Source organism: Giraffa tippelskirchi, chromosome 3 (assembly GCF_054371585.1).
Source record: "Giraffa tippelskirchi isolate mGirTip1 chromosome 3, T2T-mGirTip1v1.2.pri, whole genome shotgun sequence".
NCBI lineage: Eukaryota > Metazoa > Chordata > Mammalia > Artiodactyla > Giraffidae > Giraffa > Giraffa tippelskirchi.
The window spans coordinates 1,433,838-1,449,673 of record NC_137277.1 but is presented as its reverse complement, the minus strand read 5'-3'; the positions used below and the strand labels follow the sequence as shown (position 1 = coordinate 1,449,673).

The 15,836-nt window shown below is 49.7% G+C and overlaps 1 long non-coding RNA gene across 1 annotated transcript in view; it reads right to left on the bottom strand.

The window, feature by feature from the left end:
- Positions 1 to 15,836, bottom strand: part of LOC145542290 (uncharacterized) — a 44,216-nt gene that overhangs the window by 20,157 nt on the left and 8,223 nt on the right. Inside the window, exon 3 of the long non-coding RNA XR_014079749.1 lies at positions 14,276 to 14,451. This is a non-coding gene — a long non-coding RNA (uncharacterized LOC145542290). The remainder of the gene's footprint in view (positions 1 to 14,275; positions 14,452 to 15,836) is intronic.

Genomic DNA, 15,836 nt, shown 5'->3' with positions numbered 1-15,836 from the left:
GTTAGCCGCTCAGTCGTGTCCAACTCTTAGTGACCCCATGGACTACAGCCTTCCAGGCTCCTCTGTTCATGGGATTCTCCAGGAAAGAATACTGGAGTGGGTTGCCATTCCCTTCTCCAGGGAATCCTCCTGACCCAGGGATTGAACTCAGGTCTCCTTCATTGCAGGTACATTCTTTACCATCTGAGCCACCATTTTATCCACAAGTAAATCAATAAACCTCACACACACACATACGCACAAATGGTGGAGCAGCTCTGAGCTGGAGCAAGAGAGGAATTTAAGGGTGACCCCAGCTCGGAGGCAGCCAGGTCTATAGTCCATGTGGAAGGCAAACATCTGGGTCAGCGACCTGGAGTCCAGAGAGGCCTGCCAAGCAGCGGGCACAGGCTTGGGAGGGCCCTGCTGACCTCTGACCTTCAGTGACAACCACGTAGTCAGGTGCTGGGGAGCCAGATTGGGGAGGAGCGAGCCCTCAGAGGAAACCAGAGCCACTATGGGAGCCAGACTCACATCTCAGGAGAAAGCAGCTCTGTCCTTCTGTCCCCTCGGGCTGGGCTGGCTCCTCTCTTCCCCCGACTTGCTGCCCGCTCTGGGCTTGTGCTCTGCATTCTGGTTCTCTGGTGGCCCGGATTGCTCACCCAGGAAGAAGGCAGAAACTTCCTATCACCTAGGTAGAGTTTGGTCAGCCAGGGGCTGCTCTCTCACTGGGGGTCACGGGTTGAATGGTGAACACCCCGCTCCAAGGAGTATGTTCATGTCTTGACCCCAGGGACCTGTGTGACCTTACTTGGAAAAAGGATATTTGCAGATGTGGTTAAGTTAAGGATCTTTACTTGAGAACATCCTGGATTATCCAAGGTAAGTAAGTGTTAGTTCCTCAGTCGTGTCTGACTCTGTGATCCCATGGACTGTACCCGCCAGGCTCGTCTGTCCATGGGATTCTCCAGGCAAGAATACTGCAGTGGGTTGCCATTTCTTCAGGGCAATCTTCCTGACCCAGAGATTGAAGCCAGGCCTCCCTCAATTCAACAGCAGGTGTCCTTATTGGAAGAGGGGAAGACGCACTCCAGCGGGAGCCAAAGCAAAGACAGAGCAGAGGGGGCGATAAGGAGCCGCAAGTCACGGGCTGCCAACAGCCCCCGCACGCTGAAGAGGCGAGGAAAGGAGTCTCTTCTAGAACCTCTGAAGGGAGCATGGCCCCACTGACACCTTGAGTTTGGACTTCTGGCCCTCAGAACTGTGAGAGAATAAATTTCTGTTGCTTCAAGCCCCCCAGATTGTGTGCATTTATTACAGCAGCCCCGGGAAGCTATACACTGGGGAACTGAAGACCAGCGTAATGGACAGATTTGCTCCCCCAGCCTCCTGCTACGAGCGTCTCATGGTCCATCCTAACCCCAGACAGAGGCAAGAGCCTAGTAGCCAGAACTGACCATTCGGAGAGCCCCGTCTCCTCAGCGGCCAGTGATTGGTCCAGGAGCGACTCGTGACCCACGGCTGTCCAATCAGAGCCCTTCCCAGATTTTTATATGATTGAGAAGGTGAGAGTTTACACGTCTCTTTCCACTGGGACTGCTAAGCTGGCGCATGAGGAGCCTAGGGAACTGGAGGACATTTCCGTGCTGTCTGGAGAAAGCTGGTGTGCGGCACGTAGGAAGAGGCCGGGTTCGAGAGTGAGGATAGCCGAAGGGGTTTAAACTTCTGAGTCCAGCTGCCCCTGGGGCCCAGTCCACCGTTCCTATGGTTTGCTCTGTGAAGCTGAATCTTTCTGCCCAGGCTAGACAAAACTGGATTCTGGCTGAACTCTGGACAAAACTCAAACTAACACAACAGATTTAGAGCAACTGCTACGTCCCCGGGCAGAGCAGGGCTTCTCGGAACAGGCTTTACTGCATTGCCTGCATTTTTTTCCATTTCAGCAAAGGTCTGAGGACAAGATCAAGGACTAGCGTTGCTCTGTATTGAAGAAAAGAGGAGAAAGCCACGTGCTTGAGAAAAATGGGTCTCCTTGATCCTTGCAGCATCAGTCAGAATGTCCAAAGGACTCAGTGGAGAGCATTTCAAGCGGGAGAATGTTCGTTCCTGTGTGGTGGAGCCTGGGAAGAGAAGGAGAAGAAAAGACTCGGGCAGGGAGCCGAGGCAGGGTGGGCATGGAGGTCCTGGCTGCCTTTCACAACCACACGAGGCCGCGGAGCCAGCCCGGCCCTGGCCCCCAGATCACAGTGACGCCTGAAATGTCTTTCAGGCTTTTCCTTTCCTTTCAGGTCCTTTTGGGTTCTTCAGCCCATATGTTGCTAATTTTCCCTCTTTTCAAAGCTCCCTGTTGCATTTCAAGTCAGAAGGCATCCCATTCATTGCTTCTGAATTTGAGGGGGAGGAAACTGCAAAGGTTAGCAGGCCTTTTAATACAGAACATAGATGAGTTGGGCCGGGCGTGAACATGTGAGTGCGTGTGAGCACACACGTGGCTTATTTCCTGCCTCCAGCCAGTCTTCAGTTCCATCACGCAGGACCGTGGGAACGACTTGAGCAGCACCTCTTAGAACGGTTCCTCACATCTTCCAGGAAGGGGCTTCTTCCCCAAAGTCGCCTTTTGTAGTTCTCTGCGTCTGCCATGCAGCCCTCGACTGAGCTAATTACCAGTTAGCAAGTGGCTGCTTGAACCGGTCACGCACTAGAGGCCGTGTGAGGCTCTGGTGTGCTAGGGGACTGTTTCCTCATACCGCCTCTTACCTTTCCAAGTGGCAGAGGGGTCCTCTCTCGCCAGAGATAGGGCAGACAGGAGGCCTTTCCAATTAAGGCAGCGACAAAGAAATGGTGGACGACTGGTCTTTCAACGAAGTTCAACAGCAAGAGGGTTCGTGGAGAAGCTGAAGCTGGTTGCTGTCCTTCATCTAAAGGAAAAGTTGATTTAGAGAAAGAGAACGTGTGGGATGCAAGGAAGCCCTTGGCTTCCTTCAGGCATCGTCACGGAGTTTCCAACCTGCCCATGGTCCCAGGGGAGGGTGTGTGGGTTTGGATGGATCCTACTCAGGAGAGGTGGCTTAGCGTGCGTGCTGGGAAAACACAAAGGTGGCAGAGGTCATTCGTTTTCCTCAATAGGGCTTTGTTTTTTCAGTAACAGAGAAAAAGAAAGTAATGACACCAAAGAGCTGATGGTGCTCATCTCCAAGCAAAGTTAACAAAATTCACTATAAACAGGACTTTGATTTCTGAACCCAAAATGGGGGCAAGCGGTCTTATGACTAGGCGTATATGTGGAAACTAGGTCTTGAATCTGACTGTCCCAGAAATGATAGGATAACCGTTTCTCAGCTATGGGCAGGTTTGCCCTCCCCAGCACCCCGTCTCCAACCAGGGAAAATTGGCAACAGAGATGTTTTTAACTGTCATGACTTGGGGAGGTTGAAGTGGGAGGGAGAAACCCTGAGTATAGGTGATATAATTGTAACAACCATTGTAACCATCCTGGCTTACTTTAATCCACTGGCAGGTTAAAAGTGTCCCCCTTTCCTAAATTATGACTGCATTTCTCACTGAAGACTGTGGATGACTCTCCTCTCTCTCTCTCTCTTTTTTTTTTGGCCTCCTCCCACTTGGCAGGATCTTAGTTCCCCGACCAGGGATCGAACCTGTGCCTCCTGCATTGGGAGCACTGAGTCTTAACCACTGGGCTGCCAGAGAAGTCCAGCCTCTTCTCTTAATAGGAACATTTCTTTCTACAACTCTCCTTTCCGAAATGATGAAGGTAAATCCCTTTCAATCATGATTCATCTCTATTCCCATCACATCTTATTGGGCCAGAAGTGAACAGCTGACCCATGCCAGGCCACTCAGATTCTTCTCCCAACACTTTATAGCTAAACAGGAAAGAGTCTGTTAGCCAGGAAAGGATAGGACATGACACAGTAGAATCTTTGTGGATTAAAAAAATGCATTCCTTGCTCACGTGCTCATTCCTAGCATTTCGAGCCAGGGTGCCAGGGTGAGGGTGGGGGTGGGGGGGGGTGGGCAGAGCGGTTCTCTGTCCACAGAATCTCTCAGGCCCCAGAGATGTCAGAGGCTCATCCACCTTAAGACAGAAGGTCACTGTCACCTCCACTTGAGGTTCCCAGGCCTACCAGGTGGGGGAAGGACCCCCAAAGGCGCTCACTGCTGCTGTTTAGTCACTCAGTCGCGTCTGACTCCTTTGCGACTCCCTGGACTGTAGTCCTCCAGGCCCCTCTGTCCATGGGATTTTCCCAGCAAGACTACTGGAGTGCACTGTCATTTCCTACTCCAGGGAATCTTCCCCACCCAAGGATTGAACCTGAGTCTCCTGCATTGCAGGCAGATTCTTTACCATCTGAATCACCTGGGAAGCCTTTGGTTTCTTAATTATTTCTTTTTAGTCACTCAGTTGTGTCCAACTTTTTGTGACCCCATAGACTGTAGCCCACCAGGCGTCTCTGTCCATGGAATTCTCTAGGCAAGGATATTGGCATGGGTAACCACTCCCTTCTGCAGGGGATCTTCCTGACCCAAGGATCAAACCCAGGTCTCCCATATTGCAGGCAGATTCTTTACTGTCTGAGCCACCAGGGAAGCGGGGGTTTTTTTATCCTGTATTAGGGATATTAACCCTCTGACTTGTGTCCTAAATATTTTTCCCATTTGTGTTTTACTTTTTACTTTGTTTATGGCATCTGTCATACAGAAGTTTTTAATTTTTATGTTGTCACATGTTTCAATCTGTTTCTTTATTGTTTGTAGCATTTGTGCCATGCTTAGAAGTTTCCATCCAAAGAGTTACAAATATTCACCCGTGCTTTCTTCTAGTACTTTTAAGACTTTATTTTTTACATTTAAAGCATCTGGAATTTATTTGGGGGAAAGATGCCACTTTTTTCCCCAAAAGGCTACCCAGTTGCACCAATAGCATTCAGTAGGTTATTTTACTCCATTCGTTAGAAAATACCCTTTAACAGAGTCTGAATTTTGAAATTTACATTGGTTTATTTTGGACACTCTAGTCTGTTCCATTAATCTGTCTTTTCTTTCCTAGTATGACACTGTGTACATCACTGTAATTTTATAGCGTGCTGTATTATCTGAGAGGGCTCTTGACCCTTCTATAATTTTTTTCTTTTGAAGGATTTCCTGGTTATTCTGATGTTTCTATACTTCCTCATGATTCAGAGGGTTTATCAAGCACCCAAAACTCTCATTGAGATTTTTAAAATTTTATTTTTAACTTAAGGATAATTACAATATTGTTTTGGTTTCTGCCATACTTCAACATGGATCAGCCATAGTTTACATATGTTCCTTCACTCTTGAGCCTCCCTCCCACCCCATCCCACCTCTCTAGGCTGTCACAGAGCCCTGGTTTGAGTTCCCTGAGTCATACAGCAAATTCCCACTGGCTATCTAGTTTACATATGTTAGTGTATATGTTTCCGTGATACTCTCTCCATTCACAATTGAGATTTTATTTAGTGCTAAGTTTTCAGAATAATCTAGGGATAAAGGACCTCTGAACAATATTGTCTCTAGCTTCCCTTGTAGCTCAGCTGGTAAAGAATCCGCCTGTAATGCAGGAGACCCCGGTTCAATTCCTGAGTTGGGACGATCCCCTGGAGGAGGGCATGGCAACCAACTTTAGTACTCATGCCTGGAGAATCCCCACAGACAGAGAAGCCTGGCGGGCTACAGTCCATGAGGTTGCAAACAGTCAGACACGACTGAGCCACTAAGCACAATATTGCACCCACATATTCAAGAACAAAGGATGTCTCTCCATTTTCTCATCCTCCTTAGGTTTTTCAGTAGAAGGTAAACACTTTACTCCTCTAAGTTCTGCATGACTCCTGTTAAATTTATCACTAGCGTTTTATATTTCATTGATATTCATTATATTTTCTGTTTGATTATTGTTTGCATGAGGTATTTCATTAAAAGGGAAGACGATGGGATTAAAGGAGGAAGAAAGAGAGACAAAACCACAGTTGATCAGCACGGTTTTCCCTGAGCCTGTCTTCCTAAGAGATTCCAGAGAAGGTTCAGTTCATTATAATGATGTCCCCAGAGGAAAGACCATAGGATCAAGGACATCAGTTTCAAGACAGGAGAGAGGGAAGAAGCAGATACAGCGCTCCCTACCATTCTAACTTTTGAGGGGCTGTGAGACCGGGACCAAAGGACCCTGGCAGCGCCTTCCGGAAGTCCTCTTCCTTTGCCTAGCAAGACCCGGCCTCCCACTGGCTCTCAGGACAAGCCCCGCCCCTTCCGGTGGGCGGGGCCGGCTGTTTGGACTGGGCCGTCGTCGGCTGTTTCCCTCTCTTGGCTGCCTTTTAGGATAACCTGCGCCTCTGAAGGGGTCTGGCATCTCTCTGACACACACGTTTGCTTAAAGATTTACATTTTCGATCTCCTCGCCCATTTTCTGACTGCATAAAAGAGAATTGTAAATGTTTAGAAAAATCAAAGTTCTTCTTAGACACCCGCAGCTTCAAGGAGACAGTTTCTTTAATTCATGCCAAGAAGAGGCTGAAGAAACGAGGTGGGATCACCTGGCCCTTTTCTTGCTGAAGGTTTCCAGCCTTTATTCCCTCTCAGTCTTGGAGTAGCCTCAAGTCCTCAGGGCAGGTTGGAAGCGTGTCAGACTGGGGCAGGCGGGGACCCCACGCTGGACCCAGTCCCGGAGAGAGGCCCTGGGGAAGGAGGGCTAGAGCATCAGCCACTGCCGAGGGTCCGAGGACACCAGCCTGCCCAATACCTGGGTCAGACGCTGGGCAGCGAAGCAGATGGCCCGCTCCTTGCCCTGCGGCGCAGCCTCTTTGCAGACCCCACCTGTGTTCTGCCATCCTTCTCTGCCTGTTCTCTCCCTTTTGTCTGTGGCGTGACCACAGCTCTGCATAGGTATTTGGGGTTGAGGCTTCGAGCTTTTGACAAATAACAAACGTTTAAATGTTCGTTAATTCACACCCAGAAAAGCATGACCTCAGTTATCATCTCCATTTCTTCTTTCAAAGAAAAAGAAAGGCAAATGCAAAGAATCTCAGGGTTATCCCTAAAGTAGAAAGTGGAAGTCGAGTGCACTTGATAATTATAAGTAGAGACAGTCTATGCTTTTGGCTCATTAGAAAGGAAACTTGCTAAGTTATAGATGAAGAATAAGGCTTCCAGGCTGAGTGATGCTTGTCTGTGGATCACTGGGGACCAAAAGCCATGGGTTTAGCTGACTGCACAATCCTCCACAGGTTCTCAACCCCTGACTTTCCAACCACCCTGGCCAGATTGCTAAATGAGTGACACTCCTCAGTTCCATTTAATTTATTTAATGAAAGTTCACATTTCTTTACCTAAAGAAATCTATGGTGGGACTTCCCTGGTGGTCCAGTGGTTAAGAATCCATCTGCCAATGCAGGGGACATGGGTTCGATGCTTGGTCTGGGAAGATTCCACTTGCTGCAGAACAACAAATCCCAAGTGCTGCAACTATTGAGCCCAGCGTTCTAGACCCCAAGAGCTGTGAGTACTGAGGCCCACGCACCTAAAGCCCATGCTCCAAAACCAGAGAAGCCACTACAATAAGCAGCCCACCCATCACAACTAGAGAGCAGCCCCCTTACTGCAACTAGAGAAAGCTGGCACGCAGCAACGAAGACTCAGCACGGGAAAAAATAAACAAATAAAATTAAATAAAAAAGAAATCTATACTGTTTCCCCTATCACACCACCACTCAACCATTGGAAATGGAAAACTCCATCCCATGAAGCGGATTCCTTCTTTTAAATGCCCCACCAGACCCTTTCAGAACAGTCTGAACTCTAACGAATGAGATGTTTCCTGTCTCTTGCCTTCCAGTTAAAGGCTGAGGGCCACCTTCTGGTTTCCCCGGGTCCTATCTGGCCCATTTCTGCGTCTTGCCTTCTGTGTCGAAGGAGGACCCTAGATGCCGACTTCATCCTTCGCGATGGACGAAGAGACCCACCTCTCCAGTGCTTTTCCGTGATACACACAGTCCTCTGGAATGTTCCAGAAAAGCATATGCAAAAATTCCAGAAAAGCATATGCAAAAATTCCAAGCACTGAATTCCAGCCCTGACTGCACATACTCGGAGAGGCATTCACCCAGGGCTCCCAGAGACCCTGGGTGAGACCCTGGGACTGTTTTGGATGACGTGGAGACCTGGGTTGGGTCTCACCAGGGCAGTAAGCTTGGAAACAGGAGAGTGAAAGAGAAAAGAATTCTGGACAAGGAGCCAGCTCTCCTCCCCGGGACAGTTCACAGTGCACTTCCTTTCTGACCCACCGACACGCCATTCATGGAGCCCCATTTATTGTGAGCTTCTGACCCTCTAAGTCAGCCTATAAAAATGAGAACATCTGGGAATTCCATGGCGGAGTAGTAGGGAAAGCAGCTTTGTGGGCTCTCGCTTTCTCCCAACCTCGTAACCTTTTATGGCTTCACAGATCATTGTCTCACTCCACCACTGCCCCCACCCCCCGCCCTCACCCCCACCTCCACCCCCACCCCGCCTCCCATTGCCATCCTTTTTCTCTCATAGGTCCTGTGGGAAACTTCCTGTGGTGGGGGTGGGGGGCATTCACTGCTTTGGGAACGGCTGCTGGACTGTGATCATCTCAGCAGAATGCCCAGCTGGGACCCTCGGCCCCACCCGCCCCGCGCATTCCCTCCTCTGGCTCCAAGTGGAGCAATTTTCAGCCCAGCCAGAGTGAGGCCTGGGGATCTTTCCTTGGTTTCTGCATCTCATCTACTGTGCGTTCCCTGGAACCATCGGGGGATGGGAGCCAGGTAGCAACAATGCAGTGAGTCTCTGAGACCAAAAGATAATTGAAAATCCCCAGGCAGTCCGTTCCCTTTGGCCCCGAGTTCACATATGGTCAGCACATTAGGGCCCTCATCCAACAGAGCAGCTCGGGACACGGGGGGTGGGGGTGGCTTCTGTCATTCACGCCGGTGCCCTTCCCCCAGGGACTGGGCAGTCAGGGCTCTGTGCACCTCTGATCTGTTTCGGGCTTGACCATGCCGCTGGTTTTAACCCAATACCTGAAGTCCTTTCTAGAATGCTCCGCAATCAAGCAGATAAAGTAGCTGTCTTCATGAGTGATCACTTCCAGACCCAAAGAAGAGAAACTCATGTGTTTGAAATGCCTGCCATTCTTCTCCATTTCACCATAAAGTAGCCCATTTAATTTTGCACAATACTGTTTGATAACAACCATGTGTGTGTCTTCTGTATTTATATACTCAGGAAAGGACCTACTTGGTCAATGTGAGATAATTTCACAAGAAAAATGGAACCAGATGCGACTCCTTTTTATTTGGCTCTTCAAACTCCAGCGATCTAATTCCCAGGGTCAGTCTTTACTTGAGTTTTCTGTTACCTTGCAGAAGAGGATCCTTTTACACGACAAGTTTGCTTTTCCCAGGTACCTGGCAAGCAGGAGTGAGCAAAAGATTTAAAGGAGTTGGTTCTCAGCTTAGCAGTTTCCAGCATTTCCAGACTGGAGATTCAGTGGGCTGGAAGTTTCGTCTTCTGGAATAGAACACGTCTGCCTGCTAGTAGGCTGATCCACTTCAATTAAGCCAGTCTTCCAACTACCCAGAATATACAAGCACTTTGGGCCTGAAACACAAGGTCAAATAGTGCTAAGATGACTCATTCAAAACTCCAAAGCAAAGGAATTGGGCAGGGCTGACATTAGAGAAGAGTGGGCTGTTCTCTCTTCATCTCATTTCCTCTTTTTTCTTTTATCTCCATCCCAGTTTGTGCCCATCAGCCGGCCATGGGCAGTGGTACAGTCTGTGCACTGTACAACAGTGCTCGTCCAGGGGAGCGAATGGGGGTTGAAATCCAGTCCCAAAATGGTGTGTGTGTTACATCATGGACCCCAGGCTGGGGTCCATCTACCTAGAGGAAGAGACATCCTTTCTCCACCTTGGACTAACTGCTCACTGAGTTGGTAACTCAGGCAGCATCTAGATAGAAGAGCTACATCTATCTAAGAAGCTGAATGTGTTACTGGTGTCTTGAACGCATGACAGCCTGAAAGATGAATATGCAAATGCCAGCGTGTGGGCCTCTGTTCCTACCCCATGTGCATTCGTACTTTTCAATAGGCCACATTCTGTGCTCTGCCCTGTCTTTGGGAGGCCCCAAGGCGAGTCATCAGGAAACCTTTAGATCCTTAGTAGCTGTGTGGCCCTTGCACCATGACCCTTTCTGTGGCAGACATCACTAATCGATCCTGGAATTCTTTCACGCTGAACTCCGACTGGTCTCACTTCTGCACCCAGTGGAGCACCTCCTCAATCTCTACCAACTGAACAGAGCTGATGTACAAGGGTGAGCAATCTGCCATCCATCTCAGCCAGCTACCACCACGACAGTGATGCATAGCAAGACACCCGAAACTCGGTGGCTTAAAGCAAGCAGAGTGCATTGTGTTTTTAAACTGTTTACTTATTTGTTTACTTTTGGCTGTCCTGGGTCTTTGTTGCTGCACGTGGGCTTTCTCTGGTTGTGGTGAGCGGGCTTCTCACTGCAGTGGCTGCTCTTGCTGCGGAGCTCGGGCTCTGGAGGGCAGGCTCAGTGGTAGTGACCCCCCAGGGTCTAGGGCGCAGGCTCAGTAGTCGTGGCGCCTGGACTTAGTTACCTCTCTGCATGTGGATTTTTCCTGGACCGGGGATTAAACCTGTGTCTTTAATTGGCAGGCAGATTCCCAACCTCTGGACCACCAGGGAAGTCCAAGAACTGTTTATTCGTGTTCAGCCATCTTGGGGCATCTGGGGTGTGAGTGGCCTGGGGTGAATCTGGCCGGGAATGCTCTCCTTCGAGCTGAGGCTCAGATCTGCCCAGTGTGTGTCCATTCTGGGGCCTGGGTCAGCCAGAGGTCCCTCTTCTCACGTTGAGAGCAGAGGCCCCGAGGGCAATATCGGCCACACGAGCGCATTTTTAGTCTCTGCTTGTGTCTTGTTCCCTAACATTTCATCAGCCAAAGTCTGTGATGCAGCAAAGCCCCAGATCAAAAGGCAGAGGATGCCCCTCCTAGGCTGAGACCAAAGCGAGGGCTCTGACCACGCCCTGGCCCCACCACAGTATCTCCATCCTCGGCAAAGGGGCGGGGTCACGTCAAATCCCGTCTGCTGCAAGGTCCCCTTTAACAGCATCGTTACACCCACCTTCCCTAGCCAGACAGTCCACCTCTTGGCTCAGGTGGGTGGATAGAAACTTCAGGGTCCGAGAGGCGGGGCGAGAGCGCTCCTGTGTCCCGTCTGGCTGCTGAAGCTGAGGGTGGATGACAGTTAAAACGGACCTGAGACAGATGCTGACTCTAGCAAGGGGTGCACAGGAGCGGCTGGGGGGCCAGGTGGGCTCCAAGAGCTGGGCTTCAAGGTGTGTGATTTGGAAGAAATGAAATAGTGATGGAGAAACAGCAGCCATGATGGTGGATCAGGACGGGTCCCCTGACCGGAAATAACCGTGGGCCGGAAACCCCTGCTTTTCATTTTCACTCATCAAAAGCCACACACCCCTTGAGGCCACAGCATCTTATCCCCACCATCAAAGGTGAACCCGGAAAATTACAGAGCTGAGGCTCTGCCCTCCAGGAGTTCATGATCTGAGACACACAGGCAGCAACTCTAGGGAGGAAAACATAAACAAAGAACCAAGCTGGTGTGAAGCAGACAGATGGTGGAGGGAATTCCAAGTGTAGATGAAGAAAAGCAGGGGTCAATCCAGGCGGGCTCCCTGGAAGTAGGGGCATTCAGGAGTTTCTTATGGAGGGGAGTACTGTCATCCCAGAACAATGATGTGACTTCACCGAGGCTGCGGACGTGGAAGTGGAGCGTGGGGAGAGAGGGCTTCGGCTTTAGGGTCAGCTAAGGGGAGGGGGCGGGAGGGGGATTGCAGAGGATGCTCTGTACGCAGTCAGCCTTGTAGCTCAGTGCAGGGTTTAGAACTCTGCGCCAGCTTGACAAGAACTCTTTAAGAGGGCTTGTAAGGACTCCTCTTAGAAAAGTCTGGCAGGCTCTTTTTTTTGGTCATCAGAGGTATTTTTATTTCTGCTTTTAATTGGGGTATAATTCCTTTACCATGTTGTGATAGTTTCTGCCGAACAACAGTGTGAATCAGCCATATGTGTATTTATGTATGTGTGTGTATATCTACATCTCCTTTCCATTTTGAACCTTCCTCCCACCGGCACCCCTCCTCCCACTCCTCTAGTCATCACAGAGCACCGAGTTGAGCTCCCTATGCTGAGTGTAAAAAGGGAGAGGTGATGGAAAGAATTGTGACCTTCCATCAGACATCTCAGTGCAGGGATCAGGAAGAGGAGGGGTCACCAAGTTTATGTGTACCCTCACCCCACCCCCAAACCAAATCTCACTCACCTCCCCGACCCGGGTCTCCAGTCCTGTGGATGGAGCCAGGCCAGGCTTTGTGAGTCCTTCAGGTAAGATGGCAAACCTGTGACATTAGGATTGTTATTAGCCTCTTTCCCCGATGAGGAGACTGAGTCTTCACGAAGCTAGATTCCTGGTCCAAAGTTCCACGTTTAGAGAATGACAGAGCTGGATGCTGAACCCAGGCCTTCTGAATATAGCACAGACATCCTCCATGGGCTTCCCTGGTGGCTCAGGCGGTAAAGAATCCGCCTGCAATGCAGGTGACCCAGGTTCAATCCCTGGGTCGGGAAGATCCCCTGGAGAAGGAAATGGCAACCCACTCCAGTATTCTTGCCTGGAAAGTCCCATGGACAGAGGAGCCTGGTGGGCTACAGTCCATGGGGTCACAATGAGTTGGACACAACTGAGTGACTAACACTACCCACAGCTACTATTTCTAAGAGGAGTCTCTTGCTGTAGAGGGACCACCTACCCGGAATTCCTTAGTCAGGCCCAGTCAGTAACCGTGTGGCTCACTGGCACTCAGGCTGTGAAGGCTGCAGCCACCCAGAAAATTGACCTGACCTCCTGTCATCCCTGAGAGTATGTGTCCCGAAGCACCCAAACCCCTTGGGAACGCTCTTTGATCCGGCGGGTCCCAGGGCTTTCCCTCCGTGCTGCCAAGTCCTGCGTCTTTGCTTCCGGAGAGAAGTGGAGTGTTGGCGGTGGCCGAGGGGGGCCTGAGCGCCGGGGGCTCTTCCCTTTCAAGCCAGGTTAACTGAGTGTGGCTCGCAGGCAGGTCAGCCATTGATTTTCCTCTCTTCTCTGGAGAGCACTGCCATGGTTACACGGATAAAAGCCAGGGAATAAAAGCAGGATTGAATGGTCTGGGTTGAAAGAAGACTTCTGAAAGAGGTTCGAAGACTCCAGTCGGGGGTGGGTTAGTGGTGGGAAATCTTGCTACCTGAGCAAGATGCCTGAGCTGTTCAGATTGATTGGGGTGGGGGGCCGGGTGGGGACACACGCTGTAACTGCCATTCCCTCGGAAAGCCGAAAGGAAACCGCTTGCTTTTGTCTTCCTTTTGGCTTCTTGCAGCCTGCACCCGCTGCTCGGTGAGTCTGACTTTGAGCTTGGATTTTTCTAAAACATTTAGGCTTTTGCTTCTAGAATGTCAAGCCCAACACAGCCCACACTCAAATTGCGGGGAGGCTAAGGCTTCAGTCTTGCAAAGCAAAACAACAACAAGAACAAACTGGCTCAAAATCATCCCAGAGGACTGATCCGTGCTGGGATGGGTTGATGGAAAGAAAGCTGTGTTACCTGATCATGCCACAGAGCCTGCCCTGCTCTGGGACCCCCAGGGACCGTTCTTGGAAGATTGTCTCTCAGTAGAAATGGGCCCAGAGGTACAAAGAAGGTGGCTCATTTTTGGTAAAAAGAAAGAAGAGGAAAATGGTGGAATTGCAAAATACGAAATGCACATCAAGGAGGCTCCAGAGGATGAGATGGTAGGATGGCATCACTGACTCAATGGACATGAGTTTGAGCAAAGTCCAGGAGATAGTAGGGAACAGAGGAGCCTGGGTGGCTGCAGTCCATGGGGCCGCAGAGAGTCGGACATGACTGAACAACAAACAAATCCACGCATACCTTTTAAGTGCCTCTAATGTGCTGGCAGGTACACTAAATAACACGGAGAACCGTGTCCATTTCAGCCACTTTTCATGAGAACCTAAAAAAATAATATTAGCAAAAGCAAAAGAAAAAAAAAATTGGGAAAACTGGGTTCTTTTTCCAGGCCAAAGGACTATGGGCTTTGAATGGGATCGATTAGGAGAAAGAGAATTCCATGCACAAAGTTTTGTGTCACCTGAATCAAGCAGCCTCGTGGCCCCGTGTGACTTCTGGAATAGACGTTCCAGTTCGCTGGAACAGTCAGGGTGAAGATCGTGCTGCGGGCCCGCCATCCACAGGGCCAGACTCTGTGCTGGTTCCCACTTGAGAATGGGTTGACCCGAACAGCCCGTGCTTCTCCATCCAGCCTGTCTGGGATAAACAGCATCAGTTTGCAAGATGGCGATTGATGAAGGTTAGAGACTTAGTCTAAGCAAAATGATGGGGTCCGTCTGGGCCAAGGCAACGCCTCCCTCTCTGTCTCCTTAGCCCTGTCCTCCCCGTTGAACCAGTTCAGGCTCTACTTAACTCACTGCTTTTTTCTTCTAGGTTCTTGATCACATCAAAGGACATTCCCTCCTGGGTCTTTCTCCCTGAGCTCCGTTGTGATCCCCTTTTGGAAAATAACAGTTCCTTTTGTGCCCTTACTGAGCTCGAGCGACTCAGTTGTGTCCTAAGTGACAGAGGTCCCTCAAGCTCAACTTTGAAGAGCATTTCACAGGTTAAGCCAAGTTTTAGGGGTCAGTGAAAATTACAGCAACCTGAGTGGCCAGATGTGAGGCGGGTTGGGGGGTAGGGCTCTGAGATACACATGTGTCTCCAGGACCATCTGTCAGGGGCGAGAGGAAGGCCATCTGTGTTCTGCAGACGGTTGTGTCCACATCTCAAGAGCAGGAATATTGTTTCTGTACATTTCACCTGTAGCAGAGGCTACCAATAGCCTTTTTTTCCCTTAAGCATGAGATCCTCTCTCCACCTTTTAAACTGGGCTTGTGGCCTAAAGACTACATCTTCCCTTGTAGTTGGCCAAGGAATAGTTGATGAGCTACAGGGAGTGATTTGTGCTAATGTTGGGAACATTCTCAAAGGAAGGGAGAATGCTCTTATCCTTCCCCCTCCCTCCCCTTTTCTTCTTCTTGCTGGCTAGAATGCAGATATGATGGCCAGAACCACAGCAACACTTTTGGTCCATGAGGACAAGGGCCACAGCATTGGGCAGTGGTCCTAAATATTTTGGCCTCAGAACTCGCTTTTAGGCTCTTAAACACTATAAAAAGCTTTCACCTATGTAAGTTATACTTCTTGATGTTTGCAGTATTTTAAATTAAACCAGAAAAGATAAAAACACAAGTGTACACAAGCACATATTGCATTAGTCTTCAGAGCAACAGTATCATCACATATCATGTGGCCTCCAGAAACCCCGCTCTCGGGAGAATGAGAGTAGAAAGGCAAGTGACATCTCAGTATCATATAAAAACAGTTCTTGTCTCAGAGAAGCTCCTGAAAGGGCCTCAGGGGTCCTCCCCAGGGGGTAGCAGAGCACTGAACTAGACGTGTCCAAGTCTGGAGGAGTTTGTGGACTGAGTGACCACTGTATCTGATGTAGATAGTCAACTTTCAAACTCGTCATGGAGAAAAATGAAATCAATCTTCTCCCTCATCAAAGATGCTGCTACTTGGGTGGACATTCTCCCCAGGGGTTTAGTGGGATGTATTCAGGGCTTCCCTGGTGGCTCAGACAATAAAGAATCTGC